The following is a 27,528-nucleotide window of genomic DNA, read 5'->3' as shown; positions in this document are numbered from 1 at the left end:
TAGACTAATTCATAACAACAAAAATACAAAGGAAAATCAAATACGCTAACAAATCAATCTAAACCCCAAACTAACCCGTATACAAAAAAAAAAATCGAATGTTTTTGTTTATCGTTGTGCAGGTGCACGCCGACGAAAAGAGTTGGACGGCGGCTAGGAATGAGAAAACACGGAACGAGAAGAGGGTTCGCTGGAGCCGCAAGGGGAGCTCAGGTAGCAGAAAAATGAGGAAGGGAGAACGCAGGGATAGCGAGTCGAAGACTGCAGGTTGACTGAGCGGTTGCAGCAAAGGAGGATGCGGGTTACGGGAGAATGGCTAGCGAGGAACGATGGAGAAGAGGGAGAAGAGATGAGTGAATGAGAGAAAAACACGAGTTAGGGTTGAGGGTTAACGCAGCAAGGAGAATGGGGGAGTTAGGGAAAGTGAGGGCTGCGAGGAGAAGAAAAAGACTGCGGGAGAGAGGTTTTTCGCAGGTTGAAGGAGCTGCGAGCAGCAAGGAGAGAAACAAAATGCGAGTTGGGATAGAAGAAAAACACAGCAAACAGAAGGGTTGCGATTTGGCAGCAGAAAGAAGAACTCAAATTTTGCAGAGGGGAGAAAAAAACGCAGCAGAAGAGGGGAAAAAACGCAACAGAGGAGGCAGCGAAATTTTAAAGGGCTTCAGGGCAGCAGACAGTAGCCCAACAACCTTAAAAATCCTTCTAGAAATTTATATTTTTTAAAATGATATATTCCTGCTTCAAATCCTCTCAGGAAAACTCATGAAATCCCCAGATCTAAAATTCAAAACCCTCGGACTGCAATAATTTGGATAGACTCCCTGCAAAATAATTTTGGGGCCAGATCTTACCCTTCAGGGCCTAGATCTGGCTTCAAATCAAACTTCACCTTCAGATTTGCAATCTATACCTGAAAAAAAAAACACCCAGAACCCAGATATACAAAAAATAAATAAAAACCTAAAAACCCAAGTCAAAAAAAAATATTTACAGATCTATGCACAGGAATAGCAGATCTCCCAGATCTGGCGAGTGTGAGTCCAACTCCGCTCCCAGATCTAATAATTTAAGGCTCTTAACAGCCAAATTTGTCAATTTAGCATAGAAATAAATAAATTTTTAAATTTAAAAGGAAGTGCTTAGCCCAAAACCCTTCATGCATCACCAATAAAATTTTATGATAAGCCCGGGATCAAATCAAGTTGGGCTCTTTAGAAAATACGAATTGGGAGTTGGCTGGTCCAACTGAAAACTTCCCCGAACGCCCAATGATCTAAAAATCAAGACTTTCCTGCAAAACTCAATTCAACCATCAAAATAAAACGAGAAAACAATAATTTAATTTGAGATAAATAGAGATACCTACTATTATATTCAAAACTTAAATTATCATTAAAACCCTAGCGACTGAGCAAGATACTTGTACTCAAATCACTCTTCAGAAGCTATCATCAATGGCTAAAAAAAAATGTAGACATGAAAATGACACATCTTACAGTATTTCCATGAAGAGTAACACCGGCGAAAAATTAACCCCAAAGTCTTCCTTTATTATCAGAAAAGTTTACACGATAGCTTTTAGCTTAGCACACGACTCAAAGGTCGGATGAATTGACTGACAAATGACTTCCTATTTAAAGATAAATCCTCCAATGGCTAGTTCGAGTGATCATTGTCAAAGCAATCTCAATCGTTGATGAGGATGAAAATTTCTTTTAATCTCATCCGTCGAAATTTTAAATTCTTGAGGAAATTCGAATTTTTCAATTAAATGCATTTTAATTAATTCAAAAATTAAATTTTTGAATTAATTTCCTCAAAATTTTGACTTTCACTTAACCCCAAGGATCAAAGGCTTAAAATTTAGCAAAATAATTAATTTACCTTAGTCCCGGGACCTTTTAAAATTTGAACTTTAAGAACCGATGAATTTGCCTTTGGAGAATATAAATTTACCTAGGACCTAGAATTAATTAAATTTTTGGCTTAGGATTTTATTCAATTTTTTGGCCAAAAATTTAATTAATTAACCTATGAGGGGATAAATTATTTTTTCCAACCCTGAAGACACTTTACATCATAATTTTCATATTTTTACATCATAAGGGGGAAAACCCATTTGAAAAAGACCCTCACAAACTACCCATTTTTGCGACACAAATATAATCCAGCAGACCAATCCATTTGTAATAAAATAACCTAACCAAATAGTTAAGATTATTCCCAAATCACTTTTACATAGACTCAATCTATAACACTAGGACTCTCCTAAGATCCCACTGACAAAATCCATTCCAGCTTTGGGGTAAGGCTGAAGGAAAACTCTGCTGACCATTCGAGAACGGATCGGTGAGACAGAAAACCTCCCGGAATGTAGATCATCACCAAAAAAATTAGGTTTACCTAGGCAATCACATACATGACACGGATCTACTGAGATTATTTACATTGTACACATGCAGAATGGGTTTACATTATAACATTATGATCAGGCTGATGATGATAGCTGAATGGCACGGACATGTCGATCAAGCACTATTCCTTTTGCGAAAAAAAGGGGGTGTATTGCTATGGGTCGTTGACACATAGTGGTCAACATCTGGCTCTACTTAGGGACATGTTGTTGCAACGGAGGAATGTGAAAATCCAGAATCTGCATCCACGCAACACACAATATAACATAAGTAGTGTCCATCCAAAAATCATCATATAACATTAAGCACAGGAAAGATATAAGATCTTCATTTATTAACTAGTCTAACAACATGAAAAACATAAATCTAACTACAAAATGAAATACTGAAATAACAAGGCATAAGGTTAGAAATACAATACAAAGATGCCCCATGGCATCAGATGTGTTCAATATAGTGCATACTGAGCATTTGCCTACTTTCAAGCAAACCTGTCGGTTGTTTCTCAAATGTGCCATGTCCAATCTTGCATACGGTAGGACCTTTTCCTATCCAAAAATCAAGCTGCTCGCGACCATCTGATGCATCAAACCGCTTTCTCATTCTCTTTCTCTTGCGTTTTTTCTTTGTGGCAGGTTGTATCATTGATGATGTGGAACATTCTGCTTCAAAACTCTTAGATGAAGTATGTAAGATATGCATGACATGTCTTTCTTCATTCTGCATCTGCTCTGTCAAGAATGATGGATCAGTGTCACAGGGGTCATGAGTTATAAGTTATAACTTGATCTTTTATGACAAGTGGATCAAACATGCAAGCATCAACCTGATTCTTATTAATTTCCATTTTATCCAAGTCACCTTCAATTAGCCACTTTTCAATGGAACAAATGACCTCATAATAAGATGGAGCTTGCTGCAGCAGATAGGGAGGCTTATGATCTGTTGATGTTTCCTTGTTTCTTTCATCCTCTGACTGATGCTGAAGTTTTTGTACCTATATTGTTATGGCATCCATCTAGGTAGAGTGTTCAACCTTCATAGCACTAACTTCTTTAGCATGGTTTTCCTCCATGGTCAATAACTTATTCTGAAGACATATCTGACCAACTTCCATATTTTTTATTACTTTGTCATTATCTGCTTTTATGGTCATCAAGCAATGTTGCATAGAGTTTATCTCTTTCTCATGATTTGCTTGTATGATAGCTAACTGATTATTATAATCGAATCTCATGATGGTCATTTCTTCATCCATAGTTGACAATCTGTTCTAAATTGAACTTATTTCTTCTTGATAACTTGTTTCCATGGCAGTCACGTGATTTGAATGATTAAATTCCATGATCGTCATATTTTCCTCTAGGGCTAATAACTTGCTTTGCATAGAATTAATTTCCCTGTCATGATTAGCTTTCATGGTTTCCATTTCCTTAGCATGCTAACTCTGCATGTCGATCCTCATATCCTCCATATTTTGAGCACACTTTTCTACTACGGTGGCTACGTGATCAAAGTGTTTAATTTTCATGATTTCCATCTCCTCGTCATGTTTTTCCAGTTAAGTGTACATAGTTCTCATATCCTTGATGTAATCAGTTATAAATTTTTCTTGATTAAACTCCATATTTTTTACCAACTTTGTTTGACTAAACTGCATGTATTTAACCAACTGCTTTAGTTTTTCTACAGGATGCTTATCCCTTTCTTTGTCGACACTGATTTGATAACATGTTCCTGCTTTTCCACTATCATGGATTGTCTTGCAATGGTACAAGTGGATGGCACATTTTGGTATGGAGAATTATCTTGAAGTATTTCATTGACAGTTGGATCCATTACAAGATCGCTTTCATTCTGTTGCATAGTATTAGGGGCACAAGGCGAGCCACGTTGATCACCATATCTATCTGTAAAAGCATTGATGATGTCTTGTAAAGAAGCAAAAGAATCTTCAGGATAATTATGAAACCAATTCAAAGCATCACCCTCTAAAGAAAAGGCAAATAGACGCATCTTGACATCTTCATGTTTATACGGGGAAGAACTACAATATTTGATTATTGTATGAGTGACCTTGCATAGATGCTTTCTAGTAGCGACTGAATCACCACCTGAGAACAAAGGCAATTTATGAATGGCCTCTTCTGGCATATCATGGAGAAAATTAGTAAAATGACGCGGGGTAAACAATTCATCCATGGTGACTTGCTTAAAGGGATAAGGAGGGGCCAAATGGATGCTAGAGAGAGACCCCTACTCAAGAAAATCAAGAGATCCACAAGAAGCAAACTTCTAGTAGAAATTCTTGTAAGAAATGAAAGAAGTGGAGTCGCCACTTGAACATGAATCTAGCTCTAGGATCCAAAAGGCAAAAACAACTGGATATAAGGGAGGGGTTCTTGTCTGAGAAATAATAAATGAAAGAAGTGGAGTCGCCACCCAAACAAGAAACGAACTGAAATGTCCAAGGTGCTAAAAGTGCAGATGAAACGATTAATGAGATGACGAAAGATAGGGCGATGAAAAGATCAAATGACGCCAGGAAATGTTGTGCTGATGGGATAAGAAATGATGAAAGATTAGATGATTAGAAAAATGTCGTGAGGACCAAGGACATAAAAACTCTATCCCTAGCAATGGTGCCAAAAATTGTTGTCATTGCCGGCTCAAATGAAAAGATGAGAAATGAGAAGAATGATGAGGAAATGTCGTTCAAATGCCGAGAATAAAATGTCCTCGGCAACGGCGCCAAAAAATGTTGTCGTTGCCGGCTAAAATGAGTGATAGAAAGATGAAAGATGAATGTCAAAGAGCCAATGCCCAATAAATCGGTCCCTGGCAACGGCACCAAAAAATGTTGTCGTGTAGAATGTCTAGGCACCACGACAACAGCTCAAATCAGGGGTTGTAACCCTGATCCCCAATCTCTCTGTTTAAGTTGTCTCCCTACAACATGCTAAGGGGGGTAGACCCTATGAAAAAATGGAATGAAGAAGAACTAGTTGGGAACCAACCGGTTCGAGAGACACAGTGAAGCGATCAAGTACTTGATTAAGATTTAACAAGTCTTATAAGATTTTATTAGATTTTAAACGAGTGATACCAGTGCCTTATGGAGTCAACAATCTTGCTAGGGAAATTAAGACCAAGTAATCGATTAGCGACCGCTACTTAGATGAATGACTATCTTATATGAAACGCAGATCCTATAGCTAATATGAGATCAAAAATCTTGGTTAATTTTAGTTAAATGCCTATTTAAATGTGAATCCTTTGATCTTATTTGTGTTTAGCCTAATTTTGTAGTAATTGGCAGAGAGAAGATAAGGCGAAGCACACTAAGGTGTGATTAATGATACCTCTCCTGAAAATCTAACATACCCGGTGCCTCCGGCGCTGCAGAGAGCTGTGGCTCTGATGACTGCAAGGTCACTGTTTTAAGTACTATTAAAAACAGGCTTCTCAAGCAAAAATGGATGGATACCTATCTCTCTATCGACCAAGCTTATGCTTGGAAGTAAATTTTATTTATACAGAACTAACTTATATGCAAATGTACCAGATGATGGGATGAAGTTAGACTCGAGGTTCAGAAAACACTTGTGTCGCAAAAGCCCTCAATCACCAAAATGTTCGCTTTATTGGATGAAGACTTAAAAATAAACTCCTGAAAATATTACGAGTAAACCACAAGCTTATTTCAAATCTTTCTGATATAATTATAGCTCAAAGAGAACAAAAACTTATTTGCAATTTAATATCAATGTCAATAGATGTTCACATATACTTAGCTTAGGAAACAAAGATATGTGATCTATTATAATTCCATGACAAAGCACTTTAACAATTACTTGAAAATATTCGCAATATATCTAACATGTAACACACATCAAACAATTCAAGCAATGACGATCAATTTCAATATATGCAAGATATTTTAGTCGTTAAATTTCTAGAGATCCAAATACTTTAAACAACCATGAAATTTAAATGCTAATCAATTCCAATCCTAGAATTAAAATGATTTATGCTTAGTGACCCAAATCTAGGAAAATTCACCACTTTCCTATAGTTAATCTTTAGATATAAAAAATTTAAGCGCGTTTAAATATAGAGAAATAGAAAATGTTAATACCACAAAAGTTTCTTTAGATTTTACCCCTAGCACAAAAAGACAACAAGAAGGAAATTTAAATTGACAACTTAATTATTCCTTAGGAGAATTTTTTGATGTGCCAAGTATTATGAAGCAAGACTTAATGTGATAAATTATCAATGTGACCAAAAGAAATCAAAAAAGATTTAATAATTTTTTTTAAAATTTTAATGGGCCAGAGGCCACATTAAAAATTTTAAAAAATCCTTTAATATGAAAATTTAATTTGATTTAAATTTTTAGTCACATAGAATGAAATTCTTTTTTTTTTAGGTTTTTTAAATGTTTAGGATTTTTTTAGATTGTTTTAGATTTTTATGATTAAGAAGTTTTTATGATATTTTAAAGTTTTTTAGATGTAAATAAAAAAAATCAAAATCACAAAAAGAAATTGAACAAAATATTGAAAAAAATAAAATCAAATCAAAACTGACCAAAAAAAAAAAACAAAAACAAAAATTGAATTTTTAAAAAATGAATATAACTAAAGCATGGAATAAAAATCAAATATTAAACTAACCTAAAACTAGACTAATTCATAACAACAAAAATACAAAGTAAAATCAAATACACTAACAAATCAATCTAAACCCCAAACTAATCCATATGCAAAAAAAAATCGAATGTTTTTGTTTATCATTGTGCAAGTGCAGGTTGACGGAAAGAGCTGGACGGCGGCCAGGAATGAGAAAACGCGGAACAAGAAGAGGGTTAGCTGGAGCCGCAAGGGGAGCTCAGGTAGTAGAAAAATGAGGAAGGGAGAACGCAGGGATAGCAGGTCAAAGGCTGCAGGTTGACTGAGTGGTTGCAACAAAGAAGGATGCGGGTTACAGGAGAATGGCCAGTGAGGAAAGATGGAGAAGAGGGAGAAGAGATGAGTGAATGAGAGAAAAACGCGAGTTGGGGTTGAGGGTTAATGTGGCAAGGAGAATGGAGGAGTTAGGGAAAGCGAGGGCTGTGAGGAGAAGAAAAAGACTGCGCGGGAGAGGTTTTTCGCAGGTTGAAGGAGCTGCGAGCAGCAAGGAGAGAAAAAAAAATGCGAGTTGGGATAGAAGAAAAATGCAACAGACAAAAAGGTTGCAATTTGGCAGCAGAAAGAACTTAAATTTTTGCAGAGGGGAGAAAAAAACGCAGCAGAAGAGGGCAAAGACACAACAGAGGAGGCAGCAAAATTTTAAAGGGCTTCAGGGCAGCGGACGGTAGCCCAACAACCTTAAAAAAATTTCCAAAAATTTATATTTTATTTAAATGATATATTCCAAATTCAAATCCTCTCAGGAAAACTCATGAAATCCCTAGATCTAAAATTCAAAAACACTCGGACTGCAAAAATCTGGATAGACTCCCTCCAAAATAATTTTGAGGCCAGATCTTACCCTCCAGGGCCTAGATCTGGCTTCAAATTAAACTTCACCTTCAAATCTGCAATCTGTACCTGAAAACAAAAACACCCAGAACGCAGATATACAAAAAAAAAATAAAACCCCAGAAACCCAAGTAAAAAAAAAAAACAAAAAAAAAGTATAGATCTATGCACAGGAATAACAGATCTACCAGATCTGGCAAGTGTGAGTCCAACTCCGCTCCCAAATTTGATAATCTAAGGCTCTTAACAGCCAGATTTATCAATTTAGGACATAAAAAATTAAATTTATAAGGAGGTTCTTAGCCCAAAACCCTTCATGCATCACCAATAAAATTCTTATGATAAGCCTGGAATCAAATCAAGCTGGGCTCTTCAAAAAATACGAATCAGGAGTTGGTTGGTCCAACTCAAAACTTCCCCGAACGCTCGATGATCTAAAAATCAAGACTTTCCTGCAAAACTCAATTCAGCCATCAAAATAGAGCGAGAAAACTATTAGCTCTGCTGCATATCTTTGATTTTTAAAGGTCGGAAGTGAGCTTGGTCCTTGGTCATGCTCAAAAGAAGCTCATAACGGTCACTTTCTCCTTTTTCCTTTGCCCCACTCATTCTCCTTTCATCAGTCTTAAAAACTATTAATTCCTTTATCGGGTCCAGGTTTAATCGCTATCACAAGTTGCATCCATGTGTGTGTAAAGGCTACGCCTTTCGGCTTCCGCCGACGTGATATTGCGACGCGATCTGATCATAATCGCGCATCGCCATACGTAAAGGCCCAAAATTACCAAAAAGCTCGATCCGACAACTCCCGCCGCGCCCGATGAAGCGCCTTGCCCAATCACTTCTCCACCCTCCAATCAGCGCCACCAAGATCAGACGGCCTTCCCACATTTCGCACCCACAAAGCAATGGGACATTAGCGCGCGATGGAGAGCGGTTTTTCTCTCTCCTCTGCCGCTATGTGTCACGCGCTGAATGGAATCGCACGCCCTCACCCTTTTACCGCCTAACGCCCAAAGGCGGTGCGATCGATACCGCTTACCGCTTAATCCTCCGTCCCCGCCCGATAACCATTGCACGCCTTTGCCACCCGATCACTGTTGGATCTGTCCATCTAAGATCCAACGGCCCACGTTCATCCCGCTCCCGCTTCTTCCGATATCCTCCGCCAGGTCATCTCCGCCGTCTATCCTCCCGATCCGATGGCCAATCTTGCTCCTTCATCCGACTCGTCCACTCGCTATGCAGTCCACGCCCCTTGACCGTTCCGTGTGCCCAAAGGACGAAGGTGACCAACCTTCCAGTACCATTTGCTGTTGCTCCTCAACAACCACATTTAATAGACAGTATGGCCGAAGAGAAAAAGGACAGAGCATGAGCATGTAACTGCATTTAGCAGTTAAGGAACTTCATTGATATGAACACTCCAGCTGCCTGAGAGGACAACAGAGCACCTGAAAAGATCAGATTCATCTACTGAAGCAAGCAAACACACGCAGAGACTCCATCAGGCAATTAAATGCAGTTGGTGGTCAATTAAGACCCCTCCATACCTAAATTGGCCAAGTGCCTTTGTAATGAAACTCTATATATACCCAAAAAACAGATGTAATCAGGGTTGATGGTTGATGTTTTGATGTAAGGTTCAACTTCTGGAGACTTTAACTATTTTGACACTTGCAGGACCTCGTCTTCATTTTCAGCTAATACAAGTTTCTTTTGCTGTTAATTGCTCACTCACCATTTCTCCTTTGTTCTAAGCTATGCTTGATATGTTGTATGCTTGAACTCTTGATTTATAGCATTAGAGTAGTTGTCATCCTATCTCTGTGTTAAAGACTTGCATGTATCATCGCATAAGTTATTCAGGTTTCTATTCATCTAGTGCCAGAGAGCTGTCATCCTGTCTGTGTATTAGGAGATTAGATTTGCAAACTTCTTTACTGGTTGCAGCCGGCCATCACATGGTCTTGTGCATCTGTTGGTGTGGTCAGTATTCTCCATAATCACCCAATCCTTAAACTGTGAGTAGTTGGTGGTCTAAAGCCTTGTAGTCTGGGGGTGTTCACGCATGTCTGGAGTGAAACAGAATAGAAGTGGTTATCTAGCTTGGACAAGCATCATTCCTTCCATTCATCCATTTGCAACAACAAGTTGAATTTATATGTTACCAGGCATCTCCGAGCTACAACCTAGGAGAGTTTCTTGGAATCCTAACATAATTGGAGCCGTTGCCGGGGAGAGGAGATTGAAGCTCAGCTTCCCTAGGAGAACGACACAGTTCTAGCTTTGATGATAGACAAAGCCTGGACACATTTCTGGTTGTAATCATCTATCTGGTGACTCTACTGGAGAACCAACCTTTGGCGACTCCACATTACAGTTCTGGCTCAGTTCGTGAGGCATACCCAGAGAAATCCTCAGAAATCACCAGCTGACCCAGTGCCTGACCCTGAGAATATTGTTAAGCAAAGAAAAACATCACAGAAAGGAGCATCAGGATCAGGTAAGCCTAAACAATTTTATGCATCTCTGCGAGAGAGGCTTGTAACTGAACATATGCATTTTGAGGATATAGAGCCTAGCATTGTTAGCAAACTCAAAGATTCAGAAAGCTCCTTGTTCGTTAAGTTCCCCTTTGGATCTCAGCCCAAAGAAAACCTCCCACACAGTCCATCATATTCCTTTGTCCCTATCATTCATTTCACAGCTCCCTACCTTTCAAACTGCCGGCATCCATTCACCTACCCTAGCCATGGCAGGCCCACAAGCTCCCACTAAGATGGAAAGAATCATAGCTGCTAGGTATGGACCTCTTGTCCTACTTGTTCCTTTGAATGCCATGCTCGCGGGAGAATATCAGAAATACATGCCTAAATTCACTGGTACAAAGGGAGTAACAGCTGAAGAACACCTTGAATCTTTTTATAGTTATGTTGATAACCTTGATATCAGTGAGGATGATGTGTGGATGAGAGTGTTTGTCCAGAGCCTTGATGGAGAGGCTAGAAAGTGGTTCAGAGAGTTGACCCCTAGGTCAATAGCAGACATTGAAGCATTAGATGATGTGTTTTTGAAGTATTGGGGAGATAAAAAAGATCTGCTATACTACCATACTAAGTTTGGAAACCTCAAGAAAGAAAATGGGGAATCACTGTCTGATTTTAATAAAAGGTTTAATCGTATGTATGGCAAGATACCAGTTGAGGTAAAGCCTACCCCCACCTTTGCAAAATTCACCTATGCTAATGCATTTGACTTTGACTTTTGCCTGTTGTTGAGAGAAAGAAGATGTGCCACATTGGCTGAAATGCAAGATGCAGCCCTAGAGGTAGAATCTAATATCATGGCTGCAGAAGGCAGAGAGGTGAGGCTTCTTCTTCCTCTACTTCATCTTCAGAGCCTAGGTTAGACAAAATGACTAAAATGATAGAGTCATTGGCTGCTGAGATATCTAAGTTGAAGGTTGAGCAAAGCTCGGGGAAGGCAAGGCTTCCAAACACATTTGCTCCGAGAAACCCAAATCCATTCAGAAGAGCAAATGAACAATTGCAGATCATTCAGAGGGGTAAAGAAGCAGGTGAAGAACAAAAGGTTAAAGCTCCCTTCCAGAATGTAGTCATGGAGGAGGAGCAGTTTGAAGAAGAAGATGAGATTCATTGCATGGAAGATAAGGGCAGTGCTACCTTTTTTACATTGGCTGCCTACGAAGAATCATTACTCCAAGACCAGACCAATCAAGAGTGGGACAGAGAAGCTGTTCTACAGACCGATGAACAACAACGGTATAATTTGAGGTCAAGAACGAATAATGTCAAGGAGAGTCCTGCTCAAAGAGCTGCTATCCCCATAGAGCAGCAGGCCAGTAAGCAGAAAAAGCCAGCAGCTGAACCAGTCATCCCTAAAGCTCCAACTCAAGAGGTAAGAGGTCCTGATAAGTTCCCTTCCCCTTTCAGTTTTGAATCAGAAGTCCAGAAGTTAAAAATATCTGTGCCTCTGATAGAACTTGCAAAGAGTGAGGTATTTAGAAAGCCTATCCTTGATGCCCTTGAGCTAAAGGCCTCACAAGCCTCCCATGACTATGTAAATTTGCAAGATGATAAGCCTGCAGTTGTGCTTAGCCCAATGACTGAACCTTCTGATAATAGCTCCCCATCATTCTATGTCTCCTTGACCATCCATGACAAAACCCTCCATAACTGCCTGCTGGACACCGGTGCCAACCATAACCTGATGCCCAAAGCTGTCATGGAAGAGTTAGGCCTTGACATTACCAGACCTTATCATGATCTATTCTCCTTTGATTCAAGAAAGGTAAAATGTCTGGGATTAATCAAAGACTTGGCCATTACCCTAACTCAGCTACCCATGAAAAGCATGATGATGGATATTGTGGTGGCAGATGTTCCCCCTAAGTTTGGTATGCTACTTTCTAGAGGATGGATCAAGAGGCTGGGTGGGACATTACAAAATGATTTATCTTACGCCACTGTCCTAGTTTTTGGAGGGGAAAGCAAGAGATTGTATAGAGAAGCACAGCTGGCCTACATCATCAGTGATGAGAAGAATCCTACTAATCATCCCGTTTATGCTGTGGACACTGATTTTGGAGCATGTATTCTCCAAATTGAAAAATCCCAGAAGGCCTCGTTGCAGCTCAAGAAACCAATAGCCCAGGCTATGGAAGAGCAAGGAAGTCAGGTTTGGGAGATGTTCTTTGATGGAGCATGTTCGAGGGAAACTGCAGGAGCAGGGGTGGTGCTGATATCTCCAAAACAAGAGAGCACACATCTGTCTTTCAAGCTGACTTTCCAAGTCACCAACAATATAGCAGAATATGAGGCCCTGATATTGGGCCTTAATGCAGCTAAAGATAGAGGGATTAGAAGCATAAAGGTGTTTGGAGATGCTGATCTCATCATAGTGAACAAAACGTTCCAAGCAAAGCACCCGAGGTTGAAAGCGTATAGAGATGAGGTTTGGAGACTCAAAGATTCATTTGACAGTTTTTATATCTCATATATCCCTAGAGTCAAAAATCAGCTTGCTGACTCCCTTGCTGTATCTGCTAGTATGTTTATCCCTCCCATGCCTCCCAGACTAGTTTATGAAGTTCAGGTGAAATACAGACCATCCTTGCCTGATAATGTCCAGCATTGGAAAGTCTTTGAGGATGATGATGAATTAAATAGGTTCCTTCAAGTCATTGATGAATTCTCTGAAACGCAAATTGACCAAGAGAATGAAGCCTTGGAGGAAAGCCCCCAATCCCAGCTAAAGAACAAAATTGGCAAAGATAGCATTGTCCAGCTACCCAAAAATCATATACCTAAAGGCCTAGTTCCATTAGAAAAGTTGTTTGACCAGAACGATGTGCCTTATAAGGCTGCCCAAAAAGACGATCAATCTGCAATCTATAAGCATAACATAGGGAGCCCCGATCATCCTAGATATATAAACATGTCCACTCATTTGTTTGCTGCCCAAAGTTCTGAATATTGTACCTTGATGAAGCAGTTTGCTGATGTCTTTGCCTGGGAATACAGTGACCTCAAAACGTACGATAAAAAGATCATCCAGCATAAGATCCCTTGGAGAAAGACACCATCCCTTTCAAGCAAAAGTTGAGACCCATAAATCCTTTGCTCCTTCCTCTAATTGAAAAGGAGATCAAGAAGTTGTTGGCTGCCAAAATCATAGTCCCTCTCAGATATTCGAAATGGGTGGCCAACTTGGTAGTGGTGAGGAAGAAAAGCGGAGAAATCAGGCTCTGCATTGATTTCAAAAATTTAAACAAATGCTCAAAGAAAGACAATTATCCTTTACCCAAGATGGAGCATTTGCTGCAGAAAGTCTCAGGAGCCAAAGTGATGTCTTTCCTGGATGGATTTTTAGGGTATAATCAAGTGGTTGTGCATCCAGATGACCAAGAGAAGACTGCATTCACCACTCCCTGGGGCACTTTCATGTATTCCAAGATGCCTTTTGGGTTGATGAATGCTGGAGCAACCTTTCAAAGAGCTATGGATATAGCATTCATGGGAGAGAAGGACAAGTTTGTCCTTATCTACCTTGATGATATAACAGTATACTCCAGCAGCCATCAAGATCATTTGCAGCACCTGAAGAAAGTATTCCTGAAATGCAGAAGGTTTGGGATATCAGTCAATCCTAAAAAATCACAGTTTGCTTTGGAAGAGGGCAAGCTGTTAGGGCACATTGTCTCTGCTGCAGGTGTCAAGATTGACCCAGAAAGAGTGAAAGCCATACAGACCTTGTCTGTCCCGAGATCGAAGAAGGATATCCAGTCCTTTCTGGGCAAAATAAATTTTGTAAGGAGGTTTATTCCAAATTTTGCAGAACTTGTAAAGCACATTACCTCCATGTTGAAGAAGGGGTCAGAAATTAAATGGACCGAGGAAGCAAGGAGATCTTTTGAATCCATCAAGAGAGCCATTATGGAAGCTCCTACTTTGATTAGTCCAGACTATAGCAAGGAGTTCCATATATTCTCATTTGCCTCAGATGACACCCTTGCAGCAGTTCTGTTGCAGAAAGATGATGAAGGTTCAGAACATCCCGTGGCATTCTTCAGCAAAACCTTAAGGGATGTCGAACTGAGGTACGATATTATAGAAAAACAGGCCTATGCTCTTATCAAATCCTTGAAAGCTTTCAGGATATACATTCTGCACTCCAAGGTAATTGCATATGTGCCCTCTGCTTCAGTTAAAGATGTCCTAACGCAGCCAGACGTTGATGGAAGAAGGGCTAAATGGATAGCAAAGCTGATTGAATTCAACATCGAGCTGAAGCCCACCAAACTGGTCAGAGGCCAGGGCCTAGCCAAATTGATGGCTGAAGAAAACTGCAGGATGCTGGACATAAATCTCATAAGCACAGTCTCAGAAGATGGACAGACAAAAGAAACAGCTGGATCAAGGCAAAGCCAATCAGTGGTAGAAAATCTAGCTTCTTGTGAATGGTATTCCACAATAGTTCAATTTTTTATGAAGCTAGAAGTCCCTTCAAGCCTAAGTTCAAGCCAAGCCAGAACCATCAAGCTCAGGGCAACCAAGTACTGCATTCATGAAGACCTGCTCTATTGGAGGGACCCATCTGGAATCCTTCTAAGGTGTCTGGACAAAGAACAATCCATAGAGGTCATGCACCAGTTTCATTCCAGCATTTGCAGAGAACATCACTATTGGAAGACCACAGCTCACAAGATCCTCAGGGCTGGGTATTACTGGCCCACTTTGTTTTCTGATGTATTTTCATTTGTTAAATCTTGTGACAAGTGCCAAAGGTTTGAGGGAAAGCAGCAGTTGAAGTCCTTGCCTTTGAAACCTATTCATGCCAGTGGTCCTTTTCAGCAGTGGGGCTTGGATTTCATAGGGGAAATCAATCCACATTCCAGTGGCCAACATAGATGGATCTTAGTAGCCACTGATTACTTCACTAAATGGATTGAGGCCATCCCTACCAGAAAGGTTGATCATCATGCGGTCATGAAGTTCTTGACAAAGAATATCTTCACCAGGTTTGGATGTCCACATAAAGTAGTTACAGACAATGCAGCAGCCTTCAGGGCAAAAGAGTTGGTGGACATGTGTGACTCAATGGGCATTAAGCTGGTTCATTCCACTTCATATTACCCTCAAGGCAATGGTCTAGCAGAATCTTCCAACAAAAGCCTTGATAAGGATAATTAAAAAGCTGTTGGAAGACAACAAAAAAAATTGGGATTCTAAGCTCAAGTATGCACTGTAAGCTGACAGAGTGACCACCAAGAAATCCACAGCGAATTCTCCATTCAAGCTGGTATATGACACTGAGGCTGTGTTCCCAATTCAGTTAACCCTCCTTGTGGCAAAATTCTTGCAAGAAGAGCAGAATGAGGAAGAAGACATGGCAAAAAGAATCACTGATTTAGCAAAAGTACATCAAATCAGAGAACAGTTGGTTGAGAAGTCTGCAGCACATCAGGGAAGAATCAAGGAAGCCTTCGATAGGAAGGCAAAGACAGACAGTTTTCAGGTTGGAGACTTGGTTCTTAAGTGGGATGCACTAAAAGAGAAGAAAGGCAACCATGGGAAGTTTGATGCTCTGTGGATTGGACCTTTCGTCATCACTCAGATCCAAGGGAACAATACTTTCATGCTGCAAAGTATGGAAGAAGAGACAGTTTTTGATGGCCCAGTTAATGGGCGATTTTTGAAAAGTTATGTTGTTTAAGGTCTTTAGGCCTTAAAGTTGTAAATATGTTGTCTTATTAGTTTTAGTGTAGGCCAAATTAGACTCCATGCCCAATGGAACACTAGGAAATTTTTGCTGATCTGGTTTTTGAAGGAAAGGCAACGGTCTGCAGTTCTTGAAACCTCACAGGGAGGATCTCATCCCTAGAAGGAGCCAATGTTAGCTCTGCTGCATATCTTTGATTTTTAAAGGTCGGAAGTGAGCTTGGTCCTTGGTCATGCTCAAAAGAAGCTCATAACGATCACTTTCTCCTTTTTCCTTTGCCTCGCTCATTCTCCCTTTATCAGTCCTAAAAACGATTAATTCCTTTATCGAGTCCGGGTTTAATCGCTATCGCAAGTTGCATCCATGTGTGTGTAAAGGCTATGCCCCTCGGCTTCCGCCGACGCGATCTGATTGCAATCGCACATCGCCATATGTAAAGGCCCAAAATTACCAAAAAAACCCGATCCGACGACTCCTGTTGCACTCGATGAAGCGCATTTCCCAATCACTTCACCATCCGATTAGCTTCGCCAAGATCAGACAGCCTTCGCACATTTCGCGCCCACAAAGTGATGGGACGTTAGCGCGCGATGGAGAGCGGTTTTTCTCTCTCCTCTGCCGCTACGTGTCACGCGCTGAATGGAATCACACGCCCTCACCCTTTTACCGCCTAATCCGCAAAGGCGGTGCGATCGATACCGCTTACCGCTTAATCCTCTGTCCCGCCTGATAACCGTCACACGCCTTTGCCACCCGATCACCGTTGGATCTGTCCATCTAAGATCCAACAGCCCACGTTCATTCCGCTCCTGCTTCTTCCGATATCCTTCGCTAAGTCATCTCCGCCATCTATCCTCCCGATCCGATGGCCAATCTTGCTCCTTCATCTGACTCGTCCACTCGCTATGCAGTGCACGCCCCTTGACCGTTCCGTGTGCCCAAAGGACGAAGGTGACCGGCCTTCCAGTACCATTTGTTGTTGCTCCTCAACAACCACATTTAACAGACAATATGGCCGAAGAGAAAAAGGATAGAGCATGAGCATGTAACTGCATTTAGCAGTTAAGGAGCTTCATTGATACGAACACTCTAGCTGCCTGAGAGGACAGCAAAGCACCTGAAAAGATCAGATTCATCTACTGAAGCAAGCAAACGCACGCAGAGACTCCATCAGGCAGTTAAATGCAGTTGGTGGTCAATTAAGACCCCTCCATACCTAAATTGGCCAAGTGCCTTTGTAATGAAACTCTATATATACCCAAAAAACAAATGTAATCAGGGTTGATGGTTGATGTTTTGATGTAAGGTTCAACTTCTGGAGACTGTAACTATTTTGACACTTGCAGCATCTCATCTTCATTTTCAGCTAATACAAGCTTCTTTTGTTGTTAATTGCTCACTTTCCATTTCTCCTCTGTTCTAAGCTGTGCTTGATATGCTGTATGCTTGAACTCTTGATTTTTAGCATTAGAGTAGCTGTCATCCTATCTCTGTGTTAAATACTTGCATGTATCATCGCATAAGTTATTCAGGTTTCTATTCATCTAGTGCCAGAGAGCTGTCATCCTGTCTGTGTATTAGGAGATTAGATTTGCAGACTTCTTTACTGGTTGCAGCTGGCCATCACATGGTCTTGTGCATCTGCTGGTGTGGTCAGTATTCTCCATAATCACCCAATCCTTAAACTGTGAGTAGTTGGTGGTCTAAAGCCTTGTAGTCTGGGGGTGTTCACGCATGTCTGGAGTGAAACAGAATAGAAGTGGTTATCTAGCTTGGACAAGCATCATTCCTTCCATTCATCCATTTGCAACAAGAAGTTGAATTTATATGTTACCAGGCATCTCCGAGCTACAACCTAGGAGAGTTTCTTGGAATTTTAACAAAAACAATAATAAAATTTAGACAAATAGAGATACCTACTATTATATTTAAAACTTAAACTATCATTTAAACCCCAGCGACTGAGCAAGATACTTATATTCAAATCGCTCTTCAAAAGCTATCATCAATGGCTAAAAAGAAATTTATGCATGAAAATGACACATTTTACAATATTTCCATGAAGAGTAACACCGGCGAAAAATTAACCCCAAAGTCTTCCTTTATTATCAAAAAAGATTACACGAAAGCTTTTAGCTTAGCACATGATTCAAAGGTTAGATGAATTGACTGACAAATGACTTTCCATTTAAAGATGAATCCTCCAACGGCTAGTTGAAGTGATCCTTGTCAAAGCAATCTCGACCGTTGATAAGGATCAAAATTTATTTTAATCTCATCTGTCGAAATTTTAAATTCTTGACGAAATTCAAATTTTTCAATTAAATTCATTTTAATTAATTCAAAAAATTAAATTTTTGAATTAATTTCCTCAAAATTTTGACTTTGGCTTAACCCTAGGAACCAAAGGCTTAAAATTTAACAAAATAATTAATTTACCTTAGTCCCGGGACCTTTTAAAATTTAAATTTTAAGGACCGACAAATTTTGCCTTTGGAGAATTTAAATTTACCTAGAACCTAGAATTAATTAAATTTCTGGCTTAAGATTTTAATTAATTTTTTGGCCAGAAAATTTAATTAATTAACCTATGAGAGGATAAATTATTTTTTCCAACCCTCAGGACACTTTACATCATAATTTTCATATTTTTACCTCATAAGGGGGAAAACCCATTTGAAAAAAACCCTCACAGACTACCCATTTCTGCGACACAATTATAATCCAGCAGACCAAGCAATTTGTCATAAAATAACCTAACCAAATAGTTAGGATTATTTTCAAATCACTTTTACATAGACTCGTCTAAGATCCCAGTGACAAAATCCATTCCAGCTTTGGGGTAAGGCTAAAGGAAAACTCTGTCGACCATTCGAGAATGGATCGGTGAGACAAAAAACTTCCTGGAATGTAGATCGTCACCAAAAAAGTAGGTTTACCTAGGCAATTACATACACGCCATGGATCTGTTGAGATTATTTACATTATAACATGCAGAATGGGTTTACATTATAACATGATGATCAGGCTGATGATGATAGTTGATCAACATGGACATGTTGATCAGGCGCTATTCTTTTTGCGAAAAATGGGGTGTATTAATATGGGTCATTGACCCGTAGTGGTCAATAGAGTCTACACCTCAAGATTTTGAATTGGTTAGAATAGCCCTCAATTCTATCTCAGAAGAGTGGCAAGTCTTTGTCTAGAGTATCTTGGGCAGGGTGACTTTGCCGAATTGGGATGAGATGTGGGCAGCTCTTAAATAAGAGGAGCTGAGAAGAGACTTGGTCAAGTGTAAGCTTGACGGAAGCAGCAGCAGTGGGTCGAAGCCCAAGGAGGAGGAGGAGAATGCAGCCCTTGCATCAAAGGGGCAACAAGAGCAACGAAGACGTAAGAAAGACGTCTCAAAGATAAAGTGTTTCGGGTGTGGTGAGATGGGTCACTACGCAACTCAGTGTCCTCTCAGGAAGAAGGACAAAGATGAGAAGCACCATCCGAAGGCTGCACCCGCAAAGATCGAGGAGGAGGAGTTTGCCATGACAACTGAGATACCTCCAGGTGGGCTTATTTGGAGTTGTAGTTCGAAGGAGCTACAGATGGGCAAGATCCTTGAAGAACCCACCTCTTGGATCAATTTCTTCCTATGGGAGCCCAAATCAGAAGTAGCAGGATGGACTAGTGTCGGATGGTGCTGATGAGTGTCAAAGAGACAGTTGCAGTGGCTAGGAACGCCAAAAACTGAGCACCGCATAGCAGAGTTGGCAACAATGCAGATGGCACAGAGCAGAAGTCAACAGCAGCACAATAGATTCAGAGGGACAGCGCAGAGACTAGCAGGAGTCAGGCTCCAGCATTCGCATGGTATCATATTGAACACAGTTAGTTCAATAATTTGAGATGTTTTTTCGTTGCTGATGCAATAGCAGCAGCAGTTTGCAATGCAGAGGCAATTGGCAGTGACAGTGCCAGCAGTAGCACAGATGCAGAATTTTAGAGGGAGCTACAGTACGGATGCAGTGTTGACATTGGCAGAGTCAGCAGCAGTATAGATGCAACATTTGCACAGTGGTTGGTGGACAGCATGTCAAACATCAGCAGCGCAAAAGGAGATATTACAGAACAGAGTAATGCTTCAGCAGGTTGCGTTGTTAGAGCGCATTCCTCGCTAAGAGGAAGTGTTGATTTTTGGTAGCATCGGATGTGCTCTAAGTCTCAAATTTTGCAGGGAGGCTTGGGCACATGTATTCCAAAGAACCCAGAAAGTGTTTTTGGAAATTCCACCCAGAAACAGTGTTATTAAAATAATCAATTATTTTTAATGGGACCCTAAGTCTAAACTTAGGGAAATAAAATAATTAAAGGGTATTAATATAAACTGTGGGTGTAACTTCTAGAAGAGAAAAAGGATCAAGCAGAAATGATATTAACCATTGATTAGCTTCTAATCTAGGCCGTTGAATGTCAACAAGGAGATTATTCAAGGAAGCTTGAGGGTCACTTGGAAACACACACACAGAGTGAGTTCAGACATTCGATTTTCTGAAGCTAAGCAGCTGTCGAGAGAATATCGACAGCGAGCTTGTGCAGTGAGGGGCAGGGATAGTTGGGTTGGAGTGTCTTCTCCAGAGCCCAGGATACACAGCAAAGAGGCAAAGAGACACTAGAAGGAGGCAGCACAGGAACCAAGAGGGGTTGATGCTGAGCTAGAAGGGCTCACACAGAAGCAGTGCAGTCTCCAAGCAGAAGTCTGAATTTGCTAAGGATGCTGACATTTCTTAGCCAGGAGGGCTAGAAACTGCTCCAGAAGGCAAATCGATCCCCAATTGAGCTGACGCGGGGCCCACGTAGGGGCAGCACAAAAGTAGTCAGGGAACTCGCAGTTTAGCTGTCGGATCAGCCGAAACTTGCTGGGTAGATTGAGGTAATCTCACAAATTTCTTTTGCCAATTTATTTCTCTGTAACTAGATTGTCGGGAGGGCATCCAGAGCTGTATTCAGAAAACTACTGCATAATAATAAAAACCCTCAGATCTGCTGCATCGGTTTTCACGCATTGGGTTTTTCCGAGGACATTTGTCCAAAAAATATTGTCGCTTGTGTGAATCTTTCTCTATTGTTTTGTTCTTGTTTTGGGCATATTATTTAATTGGTGTATGTTGCAGTGTATTAGCTTCGATATTTGTTGTAGGAAGCTGTAAATAATTTGTTTCAAGTAATTAACAAATAGGAGAAGTTTAATCAGTTGTTGCAATAGGGATTCCGGTTTACGGAATTTTCACAAGTAGCATCATGATGTTGACAGCCCCTATAGCTCCTTACAATGATGATGTTATGAAGAGAGTCTTCAAGCTAATGGTAGAAACCTTACGAGACTTGGATAACTCCATGGGTCCTACATTTGGAAAGAAGCTTTAGGTTTTGGAAATTATGGCCATGACTAGGACTTATGAAATCATGTTTGATCTAGAGTGTGATGACTTGATCCTACAAATGTTCTAATGCTTTTTCAGCATTAGGAGACATCATCCTGACTCAGTCAAAACACACATGCAGTCCATCTTGTCATCATGTATTAGAGGTCGTGATTCCATTTGTCGGGAGTTGTAGTCTCAATTGTTGTTTGTTTGGAGGAGAGAAAAATTGGTCTCACTTGCTGCATATGAGCTAACCGAAAGGTTGGTTGAGCAGAACATAGATCTGCTCGGGAGGCAATTGCCCAAGGAGGAGCAGCTGAGAATTCAGGGGACATGCATTAGGAACGAGTTAAGGAGAAAGGGTCTTTACTTCATCTGCAAGGAACCTTTGGGACTTGACAACTCATGCTTGAGTGACACAGAGGGGAAGACAAAGGTAGATCAGGGGGAGACTCATTCTGACCATTCAGATGAGGATTCTTTTGAAGAGCATCAGCAAGCATGTGGGGATGATGGAAGCAGCAGTGGCATGCATAACTATCTGGTGGATTAGTTTGATGAGCAAAAGATTATTCCCATGCAGAGAGACCAGGGAGGTGAGATATCAGTGGCGATCCAGCATGGTGAGCACATATGGGAGCTTGTGTAGACCTATAGAGATGTTGACGACATTCCAGATATACATCCATGTTCGTGTTGAGACATCTAGGGCATAGCAATTATGTGATTTCTCTTCTATTAGTAACTGCTTGTGAGTGCTTTTTACTTCTTTAGATTAGGATATTCTTTTATTTTGGGTTATTAGTGTTCTTCTTCATCAAATAGCTACCAGTGTATAAACCATAAAGAGACAAGAGACAGAATATAGTGTTGGAAATACTGAGAGTGGGGGTGAATCTGTATTCCTTAGCAATTAGCACTTTTAAATCTTTTCAGAGCATTAGTTAAATATCAATTATTATTAATGTTTACGCAGTGATAACAGTAAATAAAAGAACACAGTAGACACAAGAATTTTAGGTAGAAAACCCCCTCTAGGTCAAAAACCACCGAACGCTTTTCTAATAAATTCTTTAATCTTCAACCCCAACTAAAATGAAAGCAACAACTTCCTAGAATTCTAGAAAAGCATTCTTCTCCATCTCCCACTCGAAGGGCACCCCAATGCCCTGGTTTCTTCAGTAGTCAACTGAATGGATGACCCAACATCCTATACCAACCTACCACCCTGAAGTGTTCACAGGCTCCAACCTGTAGGAGACTTCATGCACCAGCCTAGCACCTCCCTACCACCCTATAATGATTGAAATGAAACAAGTGTGTGGATTCCCATACCAGGGACAACGATCCACAATACAATATGATTTACAATGATTTTCTTGTACTTGATTGAACACCAATCACACTATGACCTGCAACCCAACCATGACATCATCCCAACAGAGACTCCTATACCTCCCAATAATGCCTTTTCGACTCTAGGCAGATTGACTCTTTTATAACAATGACTCTTCCTGATGACACTTTTACAAACGACTCCTTTACAACTTTACAATGATGACTCTTGGCCTTGACACTTCTTCACAATATATGGATGGCTGTCATGTCTTCAAAGGATGTGTCGCTGCAATGCTTCCTTTGATTTGATACTTCTGCTCTTGAATTTTTGCTTGAAGTTGTACTTGAATCTTCTTCTACCTGCATGCAAAATTTGCCCGGCAAAACCAATCCCAAAACAAAACAAAATACCCTTCAACTTACCTCTGCCTGCAAAACACATGTAAGTGCATGATAATGAATAAATACAAATTAAAATTATAAATCGTACCCGAAGTGTGCTTGTCACTTTTGTTGTTGACTTATTGCAGCAGTAGACAAAGACACCCACTCTTGATATAGGCCTAGACTCTATGCGAGACTATATCCAAAACTGACCTAAAGATATATACAATAAAAACTAATGACAGATGGACCAAGTTATAAGTACAACAAAAGAGACCATTCTATCAACTATGACAAGACAAGTAAAATGAACTTACAACATCATCTAGATTTAGCAAACTTGGTGCAGCATCAAGAATATGTAGCATAAAATGTGTAGTATCAAGAATAGGACATCCTAAAAACTAATTGTGACAAATAGAGACATAGAGATATAATCGAGACATTGTATATGTTTACATTTTCTTGCAAAAACATATGTCAAAGATGATACTCATATTTCAAATGTAAACACTAATCATACATACCTTGATGTAGGAGACTTACCCTTGATTGTCGATATGTGGTCCTTACTGCAGTGATCCTTGAATGCATGTTTTTTCTTGCCTTCTAGGAGCTCTATATTGAATCTATTGTATCTATGTAATTTCGGATTTCCAGGGTCTGAAATTTCGTCCTATGGTAACCCTTTGAGTCCTCTTTCCAACCCCACGGGTCTGATCAAGTTTGGATTCTTCAAGAAAGAGTTATGCCCAATCTCCCACGATGATCTGATTATAGACTGGTTCAGTAGAGCGAATTTGTACGAAGTTCCACGTGTCACTGTTGTGACCTTCGGCCCTGAAAACGCTACTCAACAAATTATAGTTTGTCCTCGTTCTGTGACTATTTAAGAAATTTGAATCCAATTCTCAGAGAGAGTTATGACGATTTTCCCAACGTCACCTGTTTGACATGGAATTCAGGAGCTTGCAAAAACCCTAACTTCCTCAGATCATATCTCCGAAAATATAGCAAACCAAGATCTGAAATTCAGTCACAAGGTTCATCAAGATTTCGACTAAAATGGGTTTTAATTTCATCTTCTGAAGCGTCCCAAAAAAAAGTTATAGCAAAAATTCCACGATGACCTGTTTAAAGCTACAAAATTCCTACTAGAGGAAGATATGAGGGTCATTATTTATATGAATGCCTTGAGTTGAGAGGGTCCTCAACAAGTGAACGTTGGAGGGATTTTAGGAGCAAAAAAAATTATTAATTATTGATTATTCAATGACCACAACCAATTATGAGTGCCATGGGACAACCCCATAGGGTTTTAGCCCACTAATTCGGGTAAACTAAATTCAAACATGAATATTTCTCAAACCCTGAAGAATTACTTGGCACGCCATATATCAACAGAAACATATCGATGCGTAGATTCCATATAGAGGATCCTTGACTCATAATAGTGTAAGTTGTCAAAGTTAAAATTCCCATGCAAGATCGGGGTAGACCTTGATGCTACTTGGGTTGACATCAATGAAAACCACTGATCAACATATAGGCTATCAGCGAAGGCTCACTCTTTGAGAGGAAAACCCGAATAAATTCTTCTCCTTATAGAGATTCCAATTGACGTATACCAAGACCAAGACCCTTGACCTATTTGCCACTCCAAGACCAAGACACCAAGCCTTCTTCCTCTTCCTTGAGTCAACAATAGTCAAACCCTTTGTGTCATGTCCCTTCTCAAACACATTTGTAACAGGGTGCTGCTACACAATTTTGCACAATTTTGGCTAAGGAAGAGAACCCATCATTTTCGACTTAGGGACTTAGGAGGCAATTCGACTTAATTTGGTTGCTAGTGGAATGTGGGGGCCACCCACATGGGAATTCGAATTGGCCCATTCGAATAGCTTGGAGGGAAAGTCGAATAGGTGGATGGAGGGGCCCACATGAGGCAAGGGAGGCCCAAGGAGTTATAAGGAGGGAGCAGCTCTCATTTTGGGATTCATTCATACATCTTGCAAACAAAATCACTTGACTGTTCACTCTGTTGTTTAGCTAAGTCAACCAATTGTTTAGCCACGAATCTCTCAAGCGGGAGATTCAACCTCTACTTTGGGGGACCATCTATGCCTGCCCTAGAGAGGCAGTTCTACAAGGATTTCAGGAGTTCTAGGGCAGTGACATAGCACCACCAACCAACACAGAGCAGGGAGTGCATATTTCTGGGCAGCCAGAGAATATGCAGAGGGAGATAGAGGCCAACAGAGATCAGATTGTTTGTCGGAGAGTTAGAGAGCTGAGATAGCAGCAATAGACCAACATTCTTGCTGAGTTTTACAGCCAACATTCCAACAGTTTGAATTGTTGGGCTAGGGGACAGCGCAGAGGCCACTCAGCAATTTTTCGTGGAGCTTAGGAGCAGGTGTCTTAGGCCAAGAGCTCACCCAAGAAGTCAAGGATTGCATAGCAAGGGTCAGCCCAACACTTTGGGGGCATTTCCGGGAGGATTTACAGGCAGTTTCCAACAGGCTGAGTTTTGTAGTTGCCCCTGAGGTTGGGCTCCAAGGGGTCGAATTTCAAAAGTCTAAACCAGCCAAAATCCTTTCTAGATTTTTTTGGGTTTTTGACAAGGATCCAAAATATAAAGTTTCATAATTTTCTAAGCACCGGAGATGGGGTTTTAAGACGTATATTTGCAACAAACAGTGTAGAATTATTGGGGATTGAATAGTGCCTTGGGGGTCGATTTTGGGAAGTCCAAATCGGGCCAAACCATTTCTGGGTTTTTGTGGGTTTTGGCCAAGGAGTTTGTGGCTGAAGTTTCATCATTTTCTGAGCACCAGAGGAGGAGTTTCTTGCAGTCCCTTTCCATGCAGCAATGAAGTTTTCTGGGCATTGCAGAGCATTAGAGGAGCAGTGATTTCCAACATTTGAGATCTTTTTGTTATCACCTAGGTTCTTTCACGCTTGCCATTGAGGCAAGCCTAGGTGCATTCCTCCATACTATTGTACTTGCTCCACTTATTAATAAAATGGCTCAGCTGGTTCTTAATTCCAGAGTTTTTATGAGCATTTGTTGATTATTTAAATTTTGTGTTGTAAATCATTTTTGCTTTGCATATCACTATTTATTTAAGTTTGGAACATTAAAGTGGTATCAGAGCTTGATCTTGGCCCAACTGTGGGAAATTAGCCAGAAGATCATGGAAGCTTTGGGTATGAGTGCACAGTGACGGGTGAAACCGAAGACAAACCCATGGCTCAAGGGAAATCCAGTATGCAAAAATTCGGGGTAGAAGTCATTGGGACGATGAGATGTTGGCCCAGTTGAGGAGGGTGTCAGACCAAACCCATCCTCACCCTTACAACAAAGATGTTAGAGGGTGAGACCGGGGGCGCTTTTGCTGGTGGAGACCTGGCTTTAGATATCAGGAACTTGAGGAGGAGATTGAGCATGATGCTGAGAGCCCACAGGATGGTAAGGATCACATCGATATACCCGGTGTGGCACAAGAGTCACCTTTATTAGAGACCTTTTTGATAGCCCCAGTTGATACCCTGGTGGAGAGGATAGAGCCTACTCGCATAGAGCCATTTGTTGAGGGGGTGCCATCTCTGGACGAGATGCCAACAATTGCTGAGGTATCTAGAGCCATGACCGAGTTTACAGGTGATAGATGCCCACGACAGTTCCATCAGTTTCAGGCGGACCTTCTAGCATTAAAAAGGAAGGTCACGTTAGTGCGAGAGGCGATTTTGCAATAGAACAAGGAGCTGGAGGGCATGAGAGCAGTTTGTGGCGAGTCCACGGCCAAATTGACTCACGTTTTGGAGCAGTTGGATTCCATATTGGTGCAGCTAGAGTGCATGTTGGAGCGTGAGAGTAGCCCTCTTCGAGCATACATAGACGGGGCTGGAAGCACTGTTAGGTTACCTTGGTCCATTGGACAAAGGGAGATAGAGCTACCTAGTCAGATTGTATGTATTGACCAGGATAGCGAGATGAGACGCCCTAAGTTGCACAGGGTGCAACATCCGCATGCTAGGGTTGTTCTATGTGCGGGAGTTCATGCATTTGATCCCTCTCTTGGGGTTGGGTGGCAAGAGACTCTGAGTTGGTACCCAGTGGAGTGGACTATGGAGATGGTAGTGGACCTAGGTGGAGCTCAACAAGAGTTTCTAGGCACTGGGGATGCTGGAAGCCCCGAC

General features: G+C 40.7%; 1 protein-coding gene across 4 annotated transcripts in view; it reads left to right on the top strand.

The window, feature by feature from the left end:
* The window catches only part of LOC149179728 (putative alpha-amylase 2), a 368,705-nt gene that overhangs the window by 299,218 nt on the left and 41,959 nt on the right, over positions 1-27,528 (top strand). The gene's annotated exons all lie outside the window — the stretch shown is intronic.

This window comes from Pinus tabuliformis, chromosome 3_2 (assembly GCF_031772625.1).
Source record: "Pinus tabuliformis cultivar Carrire ecotype Pingquan chromosome 3_2, CPIR1, whole genome shotgun sequence".
Lineage (NCBI taxonomy): Eukaryota > Viridiplantae > Streptophyta > Pinopsida > Pinales > Pinaceae > Pinus > Pinus tabuliformis.
Note: the sequence above shows the minus strand (reverse complement) of the source record. Positions and strands in the feature narration are given on the sequence as shown.